The following is a 25,458-nucleotide window of genomic DNA, read 5'->3' as shown; positions in this document are numbered from 1 at the left end:
TGGGGAGACTGACTATTTAGAAAAATTATTTGTTGAAATCATATGTATGGACCTCCCTGAAGATAAAATAGTTAGAAATGAGTCTGTGCTCACTGAGAACATAATTTCATACCTTCCAAGTAATTCTCCCAAATTATGCAAGGAAGAACCCTTTGCATAACACACCTGCTGGGGTGGGGGGGTGGCTCTTTAAATCTTCAAAGTTCAAGTCACACAGTGTTCCTTTCCTATAAACAATACCATGCCACATGCAATGCCCTTAACAATTTACCTGAGCATATCATTGTAGATGAGGATTTTTCCAAGCATAAGAAAGTACATTTTTCTTCCCCTAGTTTTGGTGAGCCTTATTCATATTCTTGTATTAAAATGTCTTTACAATATCCAGCACAGTGCTCCATAGTCATCAGACTTTAATGCTTGAATGCATAGATTTCTGTTTTCCATCACCTGCTTTTGTTCATTCACGTGTCCATCCATTTTCATCTTTGAATTAATCTTCCTTTAAAGGATGAATTATGAGATTTTAGAAAACAATATAAAAGTACTGGAAGGGGTTCCTATAAGTGTGTTGGGGGGGTAAGCTAATGGGGGAAAAATCATGTTATCCTCAACAGTGATTTCCATTAAAAGTCGTAAAAGGTGAACTGAAGAAAATTCCCAAAATTTGTCATCATGCAAAAGATAAATCTAAAGACCCAGTCATGGGGAAGGGTAATAATTTGCAACTGCTCAGAATGATGAACTAGGAAATAAGTCCCTGGGTGGGGATAAATTGTGTCTGACCTCACTGCTCTCTTGTCTTCCATGGATAAATGGCCATATCCTGTACCTCCATTTGTTCATCCTTCTACTCTCAACTTCAATGACACTTGAAGGCTATACATTTTTCTAATTCTCATTTAAGAAAAATAAAGTGTCCTTTCAAATAAGCTTCCACAGTACCTATGTATACAGATATGTCAGGTACATTAAATTGACTATCAAATATATGATTACACTTAGACTAAATGGCATCTCAAGGATTAACTCTTGCAAGACTGTCAGCAACAAGACTGCTTGCTAGGGGAAGCCTTCTCCAGGAATACACATTCTCTTTCCCTAAGGCTCCGCTGCTCTTGACAATTTCTTCAAGTATTGCAATTACTATGTTATAGTAATCGGTTTTTAATTTCTCCCCACTAAGTCACCTCTTCTTGAGGCTAAGAATAATTTTTTTTCTATCAACATATAATCTCTGGTCTGCCAGATACTAGGTTCTCAAAATTACTTATTTTATGTAAGAATTGAATATACACATACATACACTTACCTATTCAAAGACTGGGAAATATTCTTATATTTTTTTGTTGTTTCTTTTTTATGTGCTGTATTTGTGATAGTGTCCAATACATAATAGGTGCTCCATAGATGTGAGCAGGGTTGAAGTAACGAAACTATTCTTGCATCCATGGGGTTGCCGTTGGTGGAGAATTCTGTCTAAAAGTAATGTTATATGGGTCCCAGACAGTGCACAGGTTAATGCTCATCCTGTGTACAGACACTCTACACCCTTAAAATTGAAGAGTGATTTAGACCATATCTTTCTACTTTTCATAGTTCAAAGTATACCGATTTGGAAAGTAATTAAATGACACTTATTGGAATGGACATTTGTTTCTAAATGTGGAAGCAAGTTTAATTCCACAGAATTCTCCATCTGGAATGTTACTATGGTCAAGTATATAGTAGTGCATACCTTTGATATATTGCATCTAATCAGAGAGTTGGATGGTCAACACAGAAATAAAATGTAGAGGAAATTTTGTTCTTTATTACTATTTCAGACTTACTATAAATAGACATATAAACTTATCAGGACTTCAGCTGGTTATATAACTTTCCTCCACCATCCAGTTTCATAACCATATTCTTGACTGTGTCATTCCCAATAACTATATCGTGCCTGAAATCTAGATTCTAACTCATTACTCTTTAAATGTTACCTCCTATTCTCGTTACTCTCATTGATCCCACTTGTTTTTTCAGAATCTACAACTTCTCTATTTTTTTCTGAATTGCTAAGAATGTTGAACATTTTTTCATATATTTGTTGGCCATTTGTATTTTTTTCTTTTGAGAAGTGTTTGTTTAATTCATTTGCCCATTTATTGACTTTTTTTGTGTGTTAAGTTTTTCAAGTTTTTTATATGTTCTAGACAGCAATCCTCTGTCAGAAGAGTAGCTGGAAAGATTTTCTCCCTTTCTGTAGGTTCTTTCTTCAAATTCTTAATTGTTTCCTTTTCTGTGCAGAAGCTTTTCAATTTGATGCATTCCTATTTATTAACTCTTGACATTATTTCCTGAGTTTGGGGGGTTCTATTGAGAAAGTTGTCAGCTGTGCCTCTATGCTAGAGTGTTGATACTAGGAGTTGCTTAGTTTCTGTTCTGATTCCTAGACCTTTGATCCATTTTGAGTTGATTTTTGTGCAAGACAGAAATCTATTTTTATTTTTCTACATTCATATGTAGAATAACCAGTTTTCCCAAGACCATTTGTTAAAGAAATTGCTTTTCAATGTGTTTTTGGCACCTTTATCAAGATTCAGATAACTGTAGATTATCAACCACGTTCAGTTGATAAACTTGTCTTAAATTTCAATAGGGAAAAAAATCCTGGTAGTAACATCTTCCACTTCTTACCTTCAAGAACCTATATCCACATTCTCTGCTTTTTTCTCTTATTTTTATGTAGGAGGAATTTCTGCTATTTAACCTTGAAACTGTGCTCGAAGCCCAATCCCTCTTTACCATCTCAAGAACTTCACTACTCAATTTCCCTTTTCCTCCTGCATTAGTTATGTTCCTAAAGAAATAGGCCAGTACTCATTCTCACCCTCTGGCTGATGTCTTTACCCATCTGAAGTTTTATTCTGGTGAAATAAAATGAATTCTCGAAGAGATTTTTGCTAGTATTGTTATTTTCTCAATATGCTTTCTCTGTTCAAGACCAAGGTGACATCATTTTTACTTTTCAGTCATGCCATATATAAAGAATGGATTGGAAAGGAGATAAGAACAAATAACAGCTAGATGCTGCTGACCATGAACATCTGAAGGCCAACTTAGTGACAATTTAAACTTGATCCTACATTTTATGGAATGCAACATATCTGAAAGTCTCTCTAAAACAAGAGTGCATCAAAGGCCTATCCCTGAGAGGAAATGGCTTTTCTAAAGCAAAGGTAGTATGTACAGAGGCAAAAAGGGAAACATCAAGAATGTTTTTATAAGTGGCTGGAACTGCAGACCAATATGCACAACATGTGACCATAAACATACTTGAAAAAGACCTGCTGACATACATTATTGGATTACCAGCCACCCACATACTAGTGTTATCTATCTAAAAGTTATACAAAGAGGCTTGTTGTGTAGCTAAGTGGTAGAGTAGTTGTCTAGCATGTGCAAGGCCCTGGGTTTGATTCCTAACACTTGGATCATACAGTACTAGCTATTGCCCAGTTGCCTCAAGATATACTGTACTTTCTATGAAACTGCTCTCATCATCATCATTATGGTTATTTCTAATCAAAGGTTTGCAATGGGATAAGAAGTGGAAATTGACAAAAGTTCTGGTCTTCAAAGTTATACACATAGGCTAGGCCAGGCATGGTGATATATACCTGTAGTCCTGGTGGCTCAGGAGCAAAGGCAGGAGGATCACAAATTCAAAGCCAGCCTCAGAAATTTAGAGAGGTCCAAAGCAATTTAGTGAGACTCTGTCTCAAAGTAAAATATCAAAAGGGCTGGGGATGTGGCTCAATAATTGAGCACCCCTGGACTCCATATGTAGTCTCCCCCATCCCCCCCCCCGAAAAAGGCACATACACACATACAACAATCACCAGTTTCTATGAGTTCTACTTGCTGACCTATCATTACAGGCAGAATAAATATAAATCAACTGACAGCAACAAGCTTCAGTTGTATGACCAGCTATTACAAAGGATGGAAGCTATGTATGAATATATAATTAGATGTTATTTCACTAGTTTTATAAGGTCCAAATTAAACCTCACTCAAGGAAGTTAATTAGAAAGTTCAAAATAAATTTTGTCATATTCTGTTTATATCAGTTAAAGTTCTTAGGTTGCAAAGCAACAGAAACCAACAATAGCTTGAGCAAAGGAAAAAAAATTAGAAGTATAAGAAAGCTTATCAGTTAAATGGAGAAATATGCTTAGAAATGGGTAAGAACAAAAGCAGAGACTGCTGAGAGAAATCTGCCAGAATGAAGGCATGCCTACAGAGATGCAGATTTCAAGGTGAAGGCATCCAGTTGGCTAACTTTTGTCAACTGACTGTTCCTTTTGGCTACATTCAATGCACCTGCTTAACTTTTACCTAAAATTGTAACCAATGAGGATGAGGTCATTTCCTGAAAGTAAATAGAAATGCTTTCAGGTAAGAGACATGGATCCTTAATCAACCAAAGAAAAATGTCCATTGGGTCTCAAAAGAACATAAGAAGATTTGTGTTCATATGTGCTACTGTCTTTCACTGACATTCTGTTGCTGAGTCAAATGGGGATGTGAAGGTTTATTTAACATTTATTTAACAGATTTAGAACATTCTGAGTTTTTCTAGTGATGCATCTACTGTCTAATTAACAGCTAGAGATAATTAATGATGTTGACATTTACACCCCTCATTTGTGTCACCAATTCCTACATCATACTAATTGGCATTTAGAGCCATAGGAAACATGTTTTTTTAACTGAACACTGACACTATCGTGCTGTTGCAGTTGTTGTTGTTTTTTTTTAATTCAAATAACTATTGTCCTGTTGTCATATTAGTATTATTTTCTAATGGCATTTGTTTCAAGAAATTACTCTGAATACATGAGAACTTTGAATAGATAGGTAGTACAACTGTTTTCACAACTAGAAGTTATAAATATGAGTTTACTCTCTAAGATAGTTTTTAATATCTTTGTAAAGTTAATATACAACTATAATGACCACATGGACATTTGAGTTTAGTAGCAGAAGACTGTTGTTAGTATTCCCTGGATTTAAGAGAGAAAAAAAATATTTACCTTGCTGAAAAGATGTATAGCTAAGAATGTTGGGCTCTTAAGTAAAAAATTGCAGATTGCACCCCTTTTCTTTGCATAATTGTAAAATAAGTTGATATTTTTAGTCTTTAATATATTGTATTTATTAGATAATATCTGGATTTATAAAAAGAGGGGGAAAGAGATGGAGGAAAGGAAGGAAAGAAAGATGAGAGAAGACAAAGGAAAAAGGAGAGAGTAGATATAGGCTTTTCTCCTTCTATGTTCTTACCCCTTTCACAAAAAGACCAAATAAATAATTACTCCTCAACAATCTGAGTGACTTATCCTCAGTCACAAGTGTCTCATCACCACCACCATGCATTCAGACAATTGACTAAGATGGCTAACAGATGTAAACACAGTAGTTCCTGGGCTTTTAATGACTTCTTACAGAATGTAGCTTCTTATAGGTTCTAACAAAACTCAAAAGTGGATGAACATAAGGACTAGTTTTATCAGGTCTTCTGAGACCCAATGCCCTGACATTCATAAGAAGTAGATATTGTCCCATGGCAGCTCTCACCAGTTTATTCCCAGCCCCACTCTGTGATGTCCTATTTCATCCCAATCTGTTCATTGTGGATAGATAACTTTTCACTAACTCCCTTTAACACACTTCTACTGGACCTCCTCCTTCCTGGTTAGTTGATGGTTCCTGAAGGGATACTATGAAGCCCAAGAAAGAAGGCCAACTGTATCAGTCAGGATTCCATTGGGCAGTAGATGAGAAACTTGAGTTAGAATAATTTGAGATCGATTTAAAAACAAATTTCTCACAAAGGCGTAAATGCATCACCAAGTATGGTGCCCAGACCAGTATTCACGTCATGTGTTGGGAGTGTAAATGTTTACACAATCATACTGAATTACACATTCTGAGGATGGGGCCAGCAAGTCCTTTGGGTAATTTTCATATGTGCTAACACTAAGAACCACTGTTGTAGGAAACCAAGAGATGGTGTCACATCCTGAAGTTAGAGGACCTATTACTACCCTTATGCCTGGACATGGAGAGGAAGATGGTAGTTGTCAGAACTCAGGACATAATTGTGTGGAGATGGTCACTTTGAAGTACAATAACCTTTGAATCAGAAATGCAACTAATCTGAGAAGGCCTATAGTGAAGAAATTAGGATTAAAATGCCCAACCTCACTTGCCTCCCTTTTTCTGATCTCCAATTGGAGCTTTCCATTGGAAAAACTATCTGGTAGCCAGAGAGCAAGGGAGCTTTCTTATATAGTCTGTATAGCTTGTCCTCTTGTGGGAGAGCAGAGTGGAGAAGACTAGAGAGCAGCTCTAGAATGTCAAACAGACCACCTCTGATATGCATACCCATCAAGTTCCACAGGCCTCACTCACAGAACCTCACTTTTGCTGTTATTTCATGCTTTATTAACCACATACTCCAATATGAAATTGAATAAACACTAATATTCAGTTAAAGAGAGATGGGTGGTTTTATTGCTGCTATGACTAGGTAGTTCAAACAAAGATGAATAGACATTAGGAATGTAAATTGTACTGTGATATAAAATACTACTAAGAGAAATGGGCTACCCCCTCCAAAGGAGGCACCCACATAAGCAATAAGCATATGTTCCCTAATCTTTTATCATTTTTCCATAATTTTCTCCTCAACACCTCCCCACCCCCAAGAGAACTCATGGAAGAAAAGGTGAGCCCTGGACAGCTTCCACAGGGAACCATTAGGAAAACATAATTCACACCAGGACAGCATTTTATTTTATAGCTCAGATGCCCAAACATCCTTAACAGCCACTGAATGAATCACCGGGTGTCTTTCACCTTTCCCTGGATGTAAAATTAATTTTTCTAAATCCTTAATCATCCCTCCTGGCAACATACCAAAGGAGAGCCTTCCTCAGCAGCATTAGTCTAATTAACCACCTTGGGTTTCACCTATTTAGGTATTCAAATTACTCCTTTAGTAACAGATGTTTTGCTTGCCAACATTTAATTCTTCATATCCAATGTTAAAACTGATTTGGGCCATTAGTCTCTAATGCTTTAATACCAAGGAGACTGTAATTTGATTCTCCAAAAATGTTTTCAAGTGTATCTCTTTTCATAAGAGTCTATGGATTCTTTTCCTTCTTTTGTTTTCCCTCAACTCTCTAAACAAAGTGGAGAAAGAAAGTAAGAATTTGGATGAAAAATTATTATTTGCCTCATGCTTTTTTTTTTTTTTTTTTGTACTAGGGACTGAACCCAGGGTCTCACTAAGTCACTCAGGCTGACCTCAAACTTGTGATCCTTCTGCTTCAGCCTCCTGACTCACTGGCATTATAGGCCTGTGTCATCACGCCTGGCTACCTCATGCTTTTAATAAGAAACTGCCTCAACCAGTCTATTCTACTTGAGCCAAAAAGATTGACAACTGTAAGGGTCCGGGGAAGCGTCGGAGAAAGAGACCACCAAGTGACCACTCATGCAATTGGCAGTAGGGGATTTATTGATCTAGCATGCTAGGGCTCCGTGCCCACTCAAGAAGGGAGAACAGCCCAGAGCCCTGAGCAGGGGCTGAGCACTGCTTAAGTACACTTTTTTGGGAGGGCGGGGATTTTACATACATCACAGTCTCCTTTAACAAATCATCATACACCGCGGGAAAGTCAAACAACAATTCTTAGACTTGATTAGTACATACATTGGCGGGAACAGGTCAGGCTGGAGTGATAGGTCATTCCTAAGGAGGGGGTTACATTCAAACTGATTGGTCCAGGCCCTGCAATGCCTACGTGACAAGCTGCACAGGGTCTTGAATGCTATAAATCAACTAAATAGCCAGTAGGGCATTGTCTTAACTGCCTCAGGAATTTAACCCAGGCTTTGCAGTTTAGAAGCAGGTTTACAATGCCTGGTCCTTTACATTTTAACTCAGGCTTTGCAGCTTAGAAACTTTACAATGCCCGGTCTTTTACACTTTAACTTCAATTTCTTTTACCCTTACATTCTCCACTCCTTTTTCTGACTACTTTTAATCTTAAAAGTAACTACGACCTGGACCTTGGTAACATGGAATTCTAAGAAGCATGTGACTTTTATCATACAAATTTCTGGTCACTTTATTAACCACATACTCCAAGACCTGAAATCCAGGTCTTTTCTATGTGTTTTTATGCACATATATTCAGTTAGCCTCCAAATCCTGCTATTTATATCTCCTAAATATTTCTCTGGACTCCCCCTTCCTGTCCACTAACCACCTGGGCCTTCATTAAAACTTGTATCTGTCATTTGAGCTATAATGACTTTCCAACTAACCCCTTACTCTCATCTCTTACCACTCAATTCCATGTCCACCAAACTCATCTTTTTCAAGTTCAAATGTAATGTGAACCTTTCCAGCTTAAAATTCCTTAATGGCTTCTCATTGTCTACAAGATAAAGCCCAAAATTGCTAATAAGGCACCCAAGCCCTGTTATGCCAACTCCACATATTATCCCCTTATCAAAGCCTTTATCCCATCATATTCTAATTTCCTGGACATGCCATGAATTTCACACTTCCATATCTTTGTTCATGCTGTCCTTTCATCTGAAATGTCTTCTACCTGTCCCTTGTGTTAAGTTCACTCCTTTCATGCTCTGTAACTCAGTCTGGCTTCATGTCATCACCAAACTCTACCCTCACCCTGAGAACCAGAAATCTAGGAATCCTTCCGTGTATTCCCCAGAACCTGTGTGAATGCTGCTGTCCTTGTGCTTAACACAGACTATACTGACCTGGAATTGTCTAGAAAAGTCATGTCCTCCACTTAAGGGCAGAAATCATGACTTTATCTTCATGCCCATGAGTATCTGTTGAATCAATATAGGAACCGCTGCTAAGTGGTACCTTTCCAATATGCTCAAAGCTTCTTTGCTCTTGCTGCCATTATGTGGTTCACAGTTTGGTATAAAAATAAAACAGATGTGATTCCACAACTGAGTTTCTTACTTTATGTGGGGTTTATGCAAAGAAAATACTTTCCCCTAAATATACTATTAATGTTAGAATAATTTATATTAAGTCTGATCTTTGATTCCAATAGGGGAGAAAAGATCATTCATAATTACCATGAAATCACTTAAAACCCAGCACAGGAAAGTCATCTTAACCAAGTCCCAGTCAGAAGAAAAAGAAAGAAGCCATCTTAGCTTTCCAGTCATTAAAAGCAGATGGAGATGCAACTCTAGAGTTCCTTGCCCTGTGTGGTTGTTCCTGCATGGGCCACTTCTTTCTGCTTATTTCCATGAGAGAGCAGGTAGCAAAGAATAAAAGCTAAGTAGGCCCACTTCAGTAAGAGAGCAGCAGAAGCCCAAGCCCCACCTCAGAAAGCACAAGAATTATTCTCTGCATTCACCCACAGGGATCACTTAGCATCAGCTTGCTGGATGCAATGAGACACTCTGTGCTTAGTTAAAGAGGTAGGGAGAGAAGACAAGTAGAGAAAAGCTTCATGAAGTGCAAATGAAGTTAGTCATTTAAGGAAGAAAAGTTAAAAAGAAAGGTTCTTCATATAAATTTGTGGCCAACACAACACAAAGAAGGAAGGCAGTGTGTTTGCCAAAAAGAGGGGATCTCCTACTAGTCATAAAGACAGAAATCAGCTTTGAAACTTCTCTGCTATTTCATAGTGGTCTGGTTACAGTTTTTTGTTCCCCTCTGTATCCCATATTGTATATGTGGTGGCTTTAGCCCCAAAGGAATAGGGATAACCATGCAAAGAGGGTTTGGGTTGCATTTTTTGTTTTCTTTGCTATCTTTTTAAATTTTTACAAAAATATCATAGTTTTCTACAGAAAAATGTTATTACAAATAAGTAAGAGAAAAAAACAAACACTTTCATCAGCACACAACTCAAAAATCAATTCATACATGGGACCAAAATAGAATTCTAGTACTTAGTAATCCTGCTTTTTAAATTAACAATGGGTTTAGGAACATTTTGCCCATGTTGTTAAGGTTCTGGCATAATATTATTTCTTGGGTGTCACAGAATAATCCTTCATAGGAAACTTGTATCATAATTTAACTTGTATCATAACTATTTAACCAATTGCAAATCGATGAGGAAATTTCCAATTTTCCCCATTATTAGCATTTCTATGATGAATATCTTTGTAGATAAAATTTTACAATTTATAATCATTGCCCTAGGAGAAACTGCTGTAGAATTATTAGGTCACAAGATGTGGAAGTACTGAGGCTATTTATATGTAAAGCTGAACTGCCCTGCAGAATGGTTGCACTAATTTCCAGGCCCAAGCCTAGGGGACAAAAGTGTCTATTTCTCAATTCCCTGCAGGGAGTTTTTGAAAGCAGAGCAATTGAAAATATTTTTACGAAACTATTCAGAAGCCAGTCTATTGATCACAGGCAGTTCATTCATCCACTTGACTTCAATTCAACATCTATTGACTACCTTTCCTGTACCAAGCATTATAGATAGAGCCAACATATTTAATTAGTCCAATATTGCTCTAATCAATTTTGTCAAAGTCACAGAAAGTTTCTGGCTTACACAGAAACACCTGCAAATTATTATTTTTTAATATTTATTTTTTAGTCATAGGTGGACACAATATCTTCATTTTATTTTTTGTGGTGCTGAGGATTGAACCCAGTGCCTGAGGTGAGCAATCTACCTCTGAGCCACAACCCTAGCCCACCTATAAATTATTTTTTAAAAATGTTTTAAGGTTAAACTTTTCTTTAGAAATTTATCTTTTTGGGTAATGATTGTGTTTGTCTTTATCAGTCTTACCAAATTAGGAAGCTTGGGGAATTAACCTCTGGCATGCTGGTACTCAAGGAATAGGATCAACAAACTTGTTCTGTTAAAGGCCACAGTGTAAATATTTAGGATTTCTGAACAAAATGCTCACAGGATGGGAACAGTCACAGAAAACATGTAATGTGCATGACTGTGTTCTAACAGAACTTTATTTCTAAATGCCTATACCTGAATTGCATTTTCAATATGACAAAATATTATTATTCTTTTTATTTTTGAAACAGCATTCAAAAATGTAAAAAGTATTCTACAACTCACAGTTAGCCAGATTTGGCTCATGGACTATAGCTTGCTGATTTTAGTTCCAGAAGTGACAATACCAAAAAATCTAAAGCTGATATCTTTGGGGTCAGCAAAATTGTTAGTTATGGACTGCATGCCCAGCTGTTTTACCTGAATTCTTATAGCTAGGTAAATAGTATGATTTGGCTCATTTGATATGAATGACCTGGAATATTCTGGACAAGACTGGACATTGCTGGTTTAGAACAAAAGCTAGCCCCCCCCCAAAAAAATGGCTTAAATTCAATTAGATTACATGGTTCCTGCGAATAGCAATAACCCTAACTGGGTATTATTGTTGGTCCATGTCATATGCCAATTATTTAAGGTGAAACACACCTTAAATATGTTTCTGAAAATGTTGATTTATCTCCTTTATGTCCATTTTTACCTTATTTTGCCAGAGCACTCAAGAACATAAATTGGCAATGAATAATAATTTAAAGTATAACCATGGTCTCCTAAGAATATCAAAGAATCAGAATCACTTACCTAATTGAGAAACACAGAGCCAAGTCATTTGGAATCAATTAGCAACCATAATTTCCAAATCCATGTTAGGAGACATGGAAAAAAATGAAGGGATTCATTTAGATATTTTTTATTTAGATATTTTTCAGAAAATTGACTTTAAACAATCATATCATTAATCTTATTGCTAATAAATCACCAGTATTTGGAAACCCCTTCTCCAGCTACCACCCCAGAAAAAGAAATTCATCTTTCTGATGTTCATTCAGACTTCACTTAAGAATTAATGACAAAGAATTCACTCCTGGAAAAAATCAATGCCCAAGTTGTCTTTAGGGAAAAGATTTTTATTATATCATTTCCAAACATTCTCCCTGTAAATTCCACTTTTGTCTATTATTACCTAAACGCAAGTCTTTCTTCCAAACATACTATTTGTTCTCTAAAACAAATAGCCCCAATGCCTTCCACATTTTTTATAAAACATTATTTACAAGCTCTTGTTTTTGCCATCTGGAATGCCTATGATTATCAATCCTTCTTTTTCCTAAATCCTGGTGAGTCCCTATTCCACCCAAGGTCCAACACCTTCTTGACCTTCCACCCACCATTCAATCTATTTAGAATTAATTATATCCTTTTCTTTATTCCCATGGCATTTGGATATATTTTTAATATAAGCCTTCATTAGTTAGTGTTATAATTATTTTGTTTGTATGACTATCTTTATGAATCACCTGTGACCACTCTGAGTGCTGTGTCCAAAGCACCCAAAAGAGTACCTATTTTAATGTTAGGTACTCAAAAATGTGTGTTAAAATGAAACAGTAGATGTTCACAATCTGATATTAATCTAGTAATTAATAAGATGAATAATTCCTACAATTCTCTTGACTTAGGCTTGGGGTATTTCATTCATTCATATTTCCTACTTGATCCTCACAAATAAATAATTATAAGACAAGATTTATAGGGTAGTAAATATCATAGGATGATTATAATTTGGGGAAATGCAAAGATTAGGCTGAAAGGTGAATAGTCTTGAAAACAACGCAGGTCACCATCGACAAAGTGACCACATTTTGTGCAGTGTGTAGAAGAGAGGTCAGAGAGATAAGCCAAGAAAGAAGTCCCTCAACACAACAATGAGCACAAGCCAGGACCAGTAAGACTAGAATAGAAAGGACAAACAGGGAACAAAGGAGGGGAAGAAGAATTAGCATTTGGTCATGTTAAAATATAGGTCAGAGAAGAAAACAACTGGCAGGGTGGTGTGGGGATTCCAAGGTCCCTATCCTGGGTAATCAAAATACCACTGCCATCAAAAAAATTCAAATTCATAAGAGGAAGCTTACAGATGTAGATTTATGCCCTATATATTGAGTTGACTTTTTTTAAAGGACTTCAGAAGTGGTATATATCCTCAGAATACCACAGTCTCATTAAGCTCTTTGGTCTTAGACTCCAGGCATTTCATTCATTTATATTTCCTGTCTGACCCCTGTAGGCATTTGATTTTATGATTTCTAGTAACTGTGACTTAAAATAAGTCATGAGTGGAGAAGGAACTAGGTTAGAACAAAATAAAATGTATCTTTTTTAGTATTGTATTCCTTGAGTAAAAATAAAATGTCACTTTGAAGTCCCACACATAAAACAGAATTCATTGAACTGGAGGACTGGAGCCCTCATTCTCAGGATCACCAGCCCCATCCTTATTAGCACTTAACACAATGTATAAGTTTTAAGGATCAAACCACATTCTGAAGACTCTGAGGTAAATGATAAATTGAAATATCTGTGTGTGTGTGTGTGTGTGTTCATCCCTTCTGAGGTACCAACACATCTAAGTGATAACATTGAACATAAATAAAATCAGGAGTAGGATACATGTTAGACCAAATTAGCCTACCATGATGTTGAAGAGCAGGTAGGTCAAAGAATACACTTTTTTTTTCCTTTGCAAAAGACAATTCAGGTGCTTCTCAACTTTCAGTTTGGTTATGGCCCAATAAACTCATCATAAGATAAGGATATCATAAATTGAAAATTCTTTTAATACCTCTAACAGACTAGACATCATAGCTTAGCAATATAATATACTATAGGATACCCTTGTAGTTCTGTGGCTGACAAAGAGCTGGGGTTTACTGCTGTTGCCCTGTATCCTACCACATATTGATAATCTAGGAAAAGATTAAAATCCAAGATTTAAAGTACAATTGCTACTAATAACATATTGCTTTCACACCATTACAAAGTTGAAAAGTCACGAGTTGAACTATTATAAATTGGGGACTGTCTGTGCCTCTTATTGAAGCTAAGGCCAAAACGAGAAAGAATGAAATATACCTTATGCATTTCAGAATCTTGGAAATGTAGTAATAGAAAATATAATGCCAATATTTTGATGATGAAAATGATAACAACTATCATTGATGGATCCCTTACTACATTACTACATTCTGGATCTTCGTATATCCCTGTCTCATTTAATTCAAATAGAAATCAAATAAAGTCAGTATTTCTAAGTTTATAGAGGAGGTAAGATTCAAGGGTTAATTAACTGCCCAAAGTCACATACTTAATAAGTGACAGAGCAGAATCAGAACACAAATTTCTCTTTTATGTATGTGTCAGTGGCTCCCCACCAGTCTGCACTGTCTGACAGAAATGTCAGATACAACCTTCCACTTGCCATGTTGACTGAAGCAGCTCCACTTTGCTCTTTGAAGGTTAGTCACCAAGTTTTATTTGGCAGTTTTCTGTCTCTGCAATACTGTCTGCATCACTGGGCTCTGAATACACTTTTATGTGTCCTAGAAAGGTAGATTGTGTGATTGAAATGAAGACACAAAACTATTTCAGTCTTGGAGCAGTACCAGGTAAGAAAGCAAATATGATTGGTGATCCCTGTCACCCTGGGGAGGTTCCAGAGCAACAGAGTGATCTCATCCAAATGAGGACACTTGGAAGCCAAGACTATTCACATAAGAATGGGATGCATAATGGGATTTTTCCAAATGAGAGTCAGCTGAACTCTGCTTCTTCACAAAAGCTGTTTTTTTCCTACCAAAGCCTGGAGAGGGGAGGGAAGATAAGTTTTCAGTCCTGCCTTCTGCTGGCTAGTGTCAGGCATGCTGGGAGAACTGCATTTAGCACAGTGTGTGTGGCACAGAGGATTAGTATGGACAGTATGGGTGGGTGGATAGGATTTAAGTCTTGCTGCCAAGTCTTACTAATAAGTTTCTTCCATGCTGGGCTACTGTAGACCCCAAGGTTTATCATTTCAATTTGAAAATCTGCACAAATCACACTAAGTTTCCTGTCCAAATATGTTTGGCTCTTCTTGCCAAAATGTATCCCATACAGCATATCGATACTTAAGCGAAAACAAAAATACCACATCCCTCTCATTCCTGAATAAGCTTCAAGAGATTCAAGATAACCCAGTCTTTTCCTCAGTGTCTTAAGAATGGTGAGTGGCTTACTGGACTTCACTGTACTGTGAAGCTGAGAGCATGCTGTTCAGGATGGGTGAAGTGAGGAGCAAAGTGCTTGTCTAAATTCAGATCAAGTATGGACATATTTCTTTGATCCACAGAATAGCTAATGGATTCTCAAGCATCTAGTCAGGTGAAGGAGATGGGGAGAGATGGAACAGGTGAGAAATGAACCAGGCTAGTCATGTCATAATAGCTGTAACCAAATTTGGTCTATCATCTGTAAAATAAAGGATGCCTGTGACATTTTCCAATATCACTATTCCATGAGTCATAAACAGCCTGCAGAAGGGCCATGTCCTTCAAATACTGTTAACTCTTTAGAATAATCAGAAACTTTTACTACAAAACTAAAGCAAGATGGGGCTCTATCAACCTTCTTTCTTATCACTGTAATAAACTAGATGATCTTTGATGTGAAGATAAGTAAATATCCATAAATCTGTACTTACATAAATAAATGACTAAGTGAATAAATAGAAATAAGCCTCCCATACGAAATATTCCAAATTATTTATGGAGACACTCTACCGAGAACACCTCACTTCTAAATCATGGGCAGAACTGTGACCGCTCCTAAATCATAGGCAGTATTGTTGACTAAAGTTAACATAGATGGCAATAAATTATGTTGATAGTATGTGATATTGGTATGATGTGATGAAAATGGCACTTTACTTCAATTATCTTCCTCCAAAATATCAGACACATCCCAACAGAAGCACATCCTACAACATACTCAGCAACACTTCTCAAAATGCCAAGGACATTATAATCAAGGAAGTCTGTGTCATGGAAGGAATGTCTGTGTGCCCTGAAAATTCTCCCCCATGGTGCTGGTATTAGGAGGTGTGGCCTCTGAGGGGAATTAAGTAGAGCCCTTGTAAATGGGTTTAGTGCCCTTGTAAAGGAGGCCTCAAAGAGGATCCTCATGCCTCCCATCAGGTGAAGACAGAATAAGGTGCTATGAGGAATAAGGTCCTTAAGAGACACTGAGCCTCAATAGTATTCAGAATAATGAGAAATAAATTTCTATTGTTTATAAGTTACACAGTATTATAGTTTGGATCTGAAATATCCCCCAACAGGCAATGTATTAAAGGCTTGGTCTCCAGCCCATCAAGTTATTGGGAGGTATTGGAGCCTTTATAAGATGGGGCCAAATTGGAGATCTTAGGTCATTGGAATGTGCTCTGGAGAACTATGGAATCTTTTCTATTCCTCTCTTTCACATCTGACTATAAAGTAAGAAGCTTTCTCTGTCAGACACTCTATATTATCATGTGCTGCCTCACCACAGGCCCAAAAGCAAGAGGGCTGACAGACCATGGACTAAAACTGCTAACCTGTGAGCCAAATCTAAACCTTTCCTCCTTTTAAGTTTTGTTACAGGTGTTTTGTTACAGTAATAGAAGGCTGACTAACATACCCCCTTATAGTATTTTGTTATATTCCAATAAGGTGGCTTGGAATAAGATAGTCTGAGAAATTATCACTGTAGTAAGAGTATGACATGATATGACAACTGGAGATTATGTGGACTATTGAATGGAATTCTGAATCAGAATAAAAGATAGGTGGAATAGTGCTTAGCCATAAAGAAAAATGAAATTATGGCATTTGCTGGTAAATGGATGGAACTGGAGTTTATCATGCTAAATAAAATAAGCCAAACCCCCCAAAATCAAAGGCCAAATGGTCTTTCTGATATGTAGATGCTAACTCACAATATGAAAGGTGGTGGGAAGAATAGAAATACTTTGGATTAGACAAGGGGGAATGAAGGGAAGGGAGGGGGAATGGGAATAGGAAAGATAGTAGAGTGAATCAGACATTACTTTCCTATGTGCATATATGATTACTTGACCAATGTAATTCTACATCATATACAGCCAGAAGAATGAGAAGTTGTACTCCATATATGTACAATATGCCAAAATACATTCTACTGTCATGTGCCGCAGTCTGGCTAGGCACAATTCAGGAGCCACTTGTCAAAAGAAACGAACTTTATTTTTAGAACCACACACGCCAAACAAAACCGCTCCTCAGGAAAAACGCTCAGAGCCCAACTGCCACCACCCGCTTCCCACAAGCCTCTCTCTCAACCACAAGCCTCTCCACCTCCCACCACTCTCCTGCTCTTGAGGCCGATTGGCTGGGTCACATGGGCGGAGCCAAAAAAGTCCCCCAATGAGCAGCTCCGTGGTCTGAAAGGGCAGGGAAACAGCCCAGTGAGCATCACCACAGAGGAGCCAATCAGCTAGATGTTGCTGGGGCACTGTGAGCCAATCATCAGCTGGCAGTCTGAAAGTTTGCTGGGGCCCCTTGGGCTGTGGCTCTCAACAGTCATGTTTAACTAATAAGAACAAATTTTTAAATAAGAAAAAGAAAAAAGTAGATGGAAACTGAGGAAATCTGGATAAGATATAGACACTAGTTAGTAACAGCAAAGCTATTATTAATAACATATTGATATTTTTATAACAGTTGGAACAACTGTATCATAACCATGTAAATAATAGGGATATTGGGTAGGGGGTGTATGGGAACTCTATGTTATGTTCATAATTTTTTCATAAATGAAATCTATAATTGTTCTAAAAAATAAAAACTATTTTAAAAATGAGTGAATAACAAAAAAAACTACTTTTTTAAGATTCAAAGGAAGATATTTGTAATAAAATTTAAAAATCAGTTGTGAATCCCATTACTGGTTCTATGTTAAGGCCATGCATCTCTCCAGGCCTCCATTTTCATGTTTGTAGAAGGCAGTGTGGCGTCATGGGTAAGAAGCATAGGCTTTGGGGTCAGACAGTCCTGAGTTTGCATTCCAGCGCTGCATTTTATAAGCTACATGAACTTGAACCTTAGTTTCATCATCTAAGAATAACAATGCCTACCCCTAGAGAGCTGATGTGAGGATTAAATATGATAGTATGTTTGGAAGCATTTAGATAAACAGAAAGTGAGGGATTAGTCACTGGGAGGCAGAAGGAGCCTCTGCAAGGAGACACTATTAGCACTTGTATGAATGGACAAAGCTGTGTCAGACATTGTCAGCAGGATGATTTGTTCTCAAAGCTGAGTAGCAAGGAAGGCAGAGACAACAAGGATAAAACTACACTTCATGCACAGCTTGGAAGAAGAGGACTTGCATTTCCTTTAGGCTTAGATCTGATAACCTCCCCTCCCAAGGACTAGTAAATCAGGAGATGAAATAGAGCTGTTTATCTGGACCTACAGATGAAGAGGAACAGTCCAGCAGCACTGTCTTGAACAATTTACAAAGAAATCAACAGACAGTATTATTTATTTGAGCTGCCTAATGGGGCACATTTTGTCAGTGGATGTTGGAGTCTTCATTCCTTTCAGAAGACTGATTGCTATACCTTCCTCTTTAGGACCCCTCACCTCATGTTTAAAATATAGCTCTAAAAGAGAATGAAATGTTTTCCAGGGTACATGGGGGTTGACGCTTTGGCAGTAAGTTTCCTCTTGTAGCTTCAGCACTGGCCCAAGAATGCACTGCAAGCTGGCCTTGGTCATGCCCTCTTGTTCCACTCCATGAAGTCAAACTTCTGGGAGCACCAGGTCAATGCTGTCCTGAATTCCCCCTGTCAAAATGCAAAATTCAGGCTGATACCCACTCTTGAGTCCTTTGAGGCTTACCTAACTCCATGTAAGAAAACTATCTTCGTTCTTTTCAGCATTATGTGACTGTAAAAGGCACATTTTGAATCATTTCCAGGAGCATTAGCTTGGCACAATGGAATCCTCAACCTTTATCAGTCATTGTCTAACATCACATTAGGGTAAGGGGAAAACCAAGACACCTCACATATCAAAAAATGGCAAGAACAGAGGACAGTGCTGGAGTCAGAGAAGCAGGAGTTAAATCCCTCATTCTGCTACTCACTAGTTGAATAGACCTTCACCTTCACGGAGATGGCTTAACCTCTCTGAGCCTCAGTTTCCAGAAGGGAAATATGTTGTTTGCAAAGCTCAAGTTCTTTGATAAAGGCAAGGTGCTTAGAGCTACCCTCAGTAACATACTCAGCATGCAATAAAAATAAGTGTATTACAATAGAGGTTTCCAGTGAAACAGAGGTGGCCCCGGAGGTCTTGGGGAATTTGTTTAATGCAGTAGACAAAACAAGGTACAGAAATGGAACCCAATTAATTTGAAATTAGTTGGTTGAGAAAAAAAAATTCACTTTCAATGAGATTGTGAATCATTCCAGTTGGTTGCTTGGACTTGTTCCAAGCTTAGTCATTGTAGTTTTAATTTACAAAATGAGATGTGGGCTGCTTCTGAGAACAAAGGGAGTAACATGAGGGCAGTCTGGCCAATCCCCACCACTCCTCACCCACAACCCACTCGCCCAACACCAACCAGCAGCCCCTCCACCTTCCTGAAGCCTCTCACAGTCACCCCACTGGACACAGGGTCTCTGCATAGGTGTTGCTATGAGAGGGGTCCAAAGGGCCAGAGAGGATTGCATCTGTCCCTGCCACAAGTAACATGAGTACCAGCCAGGTACATCCCAAGGAAGGCAGAGACAACAAGGATAAAGCACATCCCATCCTGTGTACTCTCCCTGCACTTCTCCTACCTAGTTCACGATAGGAGTGAGGGACAAAGGGTTCAGGACTGACTGATAACAACTTCAATCCCCTGAGGCTCACTTGTTCCTTTTTTAAGAATTTTGTTCTGCTTACCAGATGCTTCTGTTCATAAAAAACTGGGGAACATTAGCACCATATGTCTTCTGGTTATCTGATGTCTAATGAAAAATGTAGTTAAAGGATTCATCAAATCCTAATAGACAGGCTAGGAGGGAATCAGCCTCAACTAAAAACTGAAATGTGCTGGAAATACATTAAGCTTTCCTTCCTCTCCCTGAGTGAAGGCGTGGCCTGTAGCTCCAGGTCTTCCCAGCTATTCCCTCCCCCTCTTCAATTTGCCTGAGGTAGAACTGGGCATCTGGTACCTAATGAGTAGGTATTAATCAAATGTAAGGGAACAAGAAGTATAAGGGAACAAGAAGTATAAGGGAAAAGTTGTCTTGAGTCATACAAAATACTTAAATTAGCTAGCTATTTACAGATAATGAAACTATAACCCTGGATTTAAAATCAATAATTAAAAATCTCAAGGGCTTATTGTAGGTAAAGAATGCTTGATACTCTCCCAGCACCTCAGCCATATCTTTGGCAACTCTTGTTGGATTGTAGCTAATTGGTCTCTTGTCTGATTGTTTTCCTATAAAGACTGGACAATTCTTAGGGAAGGGACCGAACCACTGTACATATCCCCAGCACCAAGCACAGTGTGTGGCACATGGTGGCAGGTAGCACTGGAGTAGAGAAAGAGCAGAGACAGGATGGGGTGGCTGTTGGAATCATCAGAGTTAGGCCATTTTTGTAAATTCAAGACAAGTGAATGTGGATAAAGTAGACATTGAACCGGACTACCTTACAGAGAGTAGAGTAGTAGGTGTTACAAGAATGACAAAACTAGGGACCTAGTAAAGTATTCTGTTCTGTAGCTGAACATAATAGTACCCTGACCTGTCTTGCCTACAATACCCACTATACGTCACACTCCAGACTGGGCAGCAAAGCCAAAAATAATATTTCTAGAACTCCACTGTGAAAATGTATCTAGAGATTTCTAGCCTTTTAGCATCTTGCATTCTACATTTTGCTCAGCACCAGCCACAAGATAACCCTCTTTATATGCAGAAAACATCAAGCAACCTCAGGCCCTGGGCATTGCCCTGTCCCAACATACTATCTTAATGCAATAGGAAGAAGAGGTCTATCCTGCTTTCACTAGATCCCAATATCACACACAATCTCACCTCTTCTTTTTCCAATTCCCAGCAGCTGTTAACCTGACAGCCCCGCCGTGGTGTTTTATAAATTCAGCACTCAGCACAGACACGATGATTGGGGAAAGGGAGCATACACAGCAGAGATCTGGGCTGAGTTAAATGCTTTTCCACTGCTTCTGAAAGTGTGACATCTCATCTGATGTGAGCTAACTCCAGCTGCACACAGTCCCCTGGTATGAGGAGCATGTCTTTGCTTCTCAGCCAGCCTATTACCTCTGAGTCCCTGCAGTCATGCTTCCTTGTGCCCGACTTGTTCCTGCCTCAGCAGGGAAACTCACTATTCCCTATGACCCTGCAAATGGTGTATCTGGAAACCTGTGTCCTTCCTTTGGCAGCTGTGTTTTCTAAGAGCAAATGCAGGGGTCATAGGTTTGTTTATTTGCTCTTATTTTTAAATAATTTGCAGGAGAGCATGCAAAAATATTTTAAATGATATACTATCCAATTAAGCCTCACCTAGCCTAGTTGCTGAGGCAATTACAGGTTAGCTATAAAGAAGTCCAGGTGGACCTCGCTGAAAATTTCTCTTAATCAGAAGATGATGAGGTGGAGGAAACCAAGGACCATGTCATGTTTGTTGAGAGCTGTCCTGAATGAAAAGATGATGTTTATTAAGGATTTTAATATCCCACACTTGGGATGTTGTGAAAATTTTAAGAATGTTTTCTTTTTCCTAAAACCAAAATACTTACAGAAATTTCAATTCTATGCACCATATTATTCTAGAAAATGTTTCATTTTTTTAACTTTCAGCTTCTATTTTTGTAATGTGCTCCTAAGCAGGAAAATAACATTTATTACTTTTCCACTTTTAGCCTGTTTCATGTGGCTGGCTGTGAATTCTTCCCTTCTGGGGGATCCTTGTGGGGTGAAGGTGATGATGGGGCTGTTTACCTCAGTGTCCTGATGTTCTTCCTCTGAAAGGTCAGAGGAGGCACAGGATGTTGGCAGACCCTTTTGGGAAGACAGGGAAGTTGTCATGGTCGGGTCCCTTTTGGTAAGGGAGAGAAGATGCTTAGAATCATAGCAGTTTTTCCCTGATTGATGAATAGATTTTGGATATTCAGAGACAGTTTTCTCTATGTAGACAACAAAGAAGCAATACCACTTTTCACATTTAGGGAAATGGAACTTAGCCCTTCAGAATTAAAAACAAGTAGGAAACCCTTGGATGAACAGTGTCAGAGTAGAGTGAATAAAGAGAATTCATCTATGTGACAAACTGACAGGGAATTGAATTTCAAGAATAATGGCAGTTAGCCATAAGTAAAAGACTCGTTTAGGGCAGTGGATCCTCTTCCCTCATTATCCCATCTCTTCTTTTTTTCCCATTCTCTCTCCCCTTCCGTTATTAACCCTTCATTTAAGGTAACTGGAAGACCATGCAGAAGGCAAAGATTGAGCTTTCTTCTGAGACATTTAAAAAATAGTTTTAATTGGTGGAGACAGGAGGATCACAAGTTCAAGGCCAATCTGAGCTACAAAGCAAGAGCCCAACTCAACAAACAAACCAGCAAATAAAATTGATTTAAAATGAAAAAAGAAAACCTACATCTGTCGCTTTTGAAATGTATGGAGTAGGAGCAAGAGTTGATTCCTGAGAACAAATTTAAAATGACCATGAGATTATCAAATCACCTTTTTTTGAGTGTTGTCTCACATTCTCTTTCTCCCCTGGCCACTCTACAGGAAGAGGTCTACTAGTGAAAAGGACCACATGGATCCATGGCTGTACAGGTCTACCTCCCCAAGAAGACTCTTCCCCCAACATCTCTTCTGGGTTGTGCCCCTGGAATCTTCTTCAACACCCTCCAGTGCCCACTTCATTACTGTTCACCACCTGGATCTCCAGGGCCACAAACCTAATACAAGGCTTGGCCTATTTTCCTGGCATCTACTCTCCTTTGAATGAATAACTCCACCATCAAGCCTCCCACGCATGACTCTCAATTATCAGGTAGAGAGACTCCAGTGATTGGGTCTTCCAAACCACAATCACACTTGAGAACTGTTCTCATTCTAGAAGTTAATTTTCAGCAGGCAATTCTTTAAGAATTATTTAAGAATGTCTCCACAAAAGGGCTTCATGAAGAGAGTCAGAGTCAGCTTTGATCCTTCAAGTCAATGTGAAGTGCCCAATGAGTGCTCTGTGTAGTGGTCCAAGGAGTGAACATTAAACCAAGTGAAAGGGATCTTGGCAAGATACATGCACACACATATCTGCACTTCCGTGCTTATTGCAGCACTATTGCGATTTAATATGAGTTTTCCCCCAAAAGCCCGTGTGTGAGACAATGCAAGAAAGTTCAAAGGTGAAATGAATAGGTTATGAGAGCTTTAACCTAGTCAGTGCATTAATCCACTGATAGGGATTAATGGGATGGTAACTATAGGCAGGTAGGATGTAGCCGGAGGATGTGGGTCATTAAAGGTGTACCTTTGGGGGGGGTTATATTTTTCCTTCATTGAGTGAAATGCTCTCTCTGCTTCCTGGTGCCATGTCCTGAGCTGCTTTCCTCCACCACACCCTTCTGCCATGATGTTCTGTCTCACCTTAGGGCTGAGATCTCTGAAAATGTGTCAAATAAACTTTTCCTCCTCTAAAATTATTTTTGAAATTAGCCAGACACAGAGAGAAAAATACTGTATATCACTTATATGCAGAAATAAACAAACAAACAAAACAAATATACAGAGATAGAGAACAAAGATGGGGGGTGGTGGTAAGAATGGGGAGATGTAGGTCAGAGGACACAGTTGCATACATGAAGGATGAACAAGTCTGAGATCTCTCATACAATATGAATATTACAGGTAATAAAATGGTACTACCTGTGGGATTCATGCGGCAATTTTTAGCTGCTCTTGTCACAAAAGCAAAATAAAATGGACAACTGTATAGATGATAGATATATTAATTTTCTCTACTGTAGTATCCCAGTAGATTATATGTATCCAGAAGATTATGTTTTATATTAAGTGTATAAAATAAAATTTACTTAGAGTTATATACATGCAAAATAAAATGCTATTTTTAAATTACACATTTCCACGTTGCTCACCTATGCTATGATGCTTCAGTACAGGACCTCTCTCCTTCCAGAGGCCAAAGTGCCCAGATACTTATCTTATAATTGCCAAGAGTCCAGAATAGCCAGGAATAACCACCAGAAACTGCCCAATTAAACAGAAGAGAATTTCAGCATAATGAGGGATGTGGTATCTGTACAATTTTAAGAGTAGGCAATATCCTCTCTTTCTAGAAAGCAAAGAAGAAGGTTATTTTCTAACTCCAGGGTCATAAAATGGGTCAGACTCACCAATGGCTGTCACTTCCTTAGTCTGGCTTGACCATAGGGTCTTACAGTTGAGCCACTCTCCTGTAGTTTTTGTACATGTAAAATATCTGGGAAAAAAATTCTTACTTTGTACGTATAACACTAAGAAAAAAAAAATGCTTACTTTAAAGGATGATCATGTGGATTGTTTAAGATTGCTATGGCTTCGTTTATGTTTGGGGGATGTGTCCTAAAATAAAGTATCAGACCTGAAAAGGACCTGAAAATGCATTCTTTTTAAAAATTTTTATTAATATTTGGGGGGGGGGGTACTAGGGATTGAACCTAGAGGCACTCTTCCCTTGAGCTGTATCCTAACCCTTTTTTATTTTTATTTTGTGACAGGATCTTGCTAATTTGCTTAGGCTGGCCTAGAATTTGCAATCCTTCTGCCTCAGCCTCCCATCACAGGAATTACAAGCATGTGTGGATCTTCTTTTTTTCTTTTCTTTTTTAAAATAACAGCTTTAGGAACACATAATTTTCATAACATAAAATTCAACTTTTTAATGTGTACAGTTCAGTGATTTTCAGGGTACTCACAGAGATGTGCAACCATCACATCAATATGATTTGAGAACATTTTCATCATGCTCACCCCACTCACCAAAAAAATGCCCATACTCATTAATAGTCTCTCCTTGTTCTCCCCTTCCTCCAGCCCAAAACAATTGCTAGGCTGCCTCTATGGACTTGCACATTCTTGACATATAGTATAAATGGAATTTTATATATATGGCCTTTGTTACTGGTTTATTTCACTTAGTATAATGTTTTCAAGGTTCATCTGTGTGCAAGATGTGTCAGTACTTTTTTTAAAAAAATTTATTTTTTATTAGCATTTATTTTATCAATGAATAATATTTCATTAGATGACTAATCTACATTTGTTTATCCATGCATTTGGGTTGTTTCTACTTTTTTACTCTAAAGAATAATATTGCAACTATGAACATTTGTGTCCAAGTTTTTATGTTTTCAGTATTCTTGTATATATATTTAGAACTGCTGGGTCATTTTTTAACTTTTGAGAAATCATAATTATTTTCCAAAGCAA

General features: G+C 38.0%; 1 long non-coding RNA gene across 1 annotated transcript in view; it reads left to right on the top strand.

Annotated features, from left to right (window-relative positions):
• LOC125613907 overlaps window positions 1–24,805 on the top strand; it is a 39,850-nt gene extending 15,045 nt beyond the window's left edge. The window contains exons 2-3 of the long non-coding RNA XR_007344485.1: window positions 22,753–23,020; window positions 24,747–24,805. This is a non-coding gene — a long non-coding RNA (uncharacterized LOC125613907). The remainder of the gene's footprint in view (window positions 1–22,752; window positions 23,021–24,746) is intronic.
• Window positions 24,806–25,458: the final 653 nt, after the last annotated feature.

This window comes from Marmota marmota, unplaced genomic scaffold (assembly GCF_001458135.2).
Source record: "Marmota marmota marmota unplaced genomic scaffold, marMar, whole genome shotgun sequence".
Classification (NCBI taxonomy): domain Eukaryota; kingdom Metazoa; phylum Chordata; class Mammalia; order Rodentia; family Sciuridae; genus Marmota; species Marmota marmota.
The sequence above is the reverse complement of the archived record's forward strand: the minus strand, read 5'-3'. Positions and strand labels throughout refer to the sequence as shown.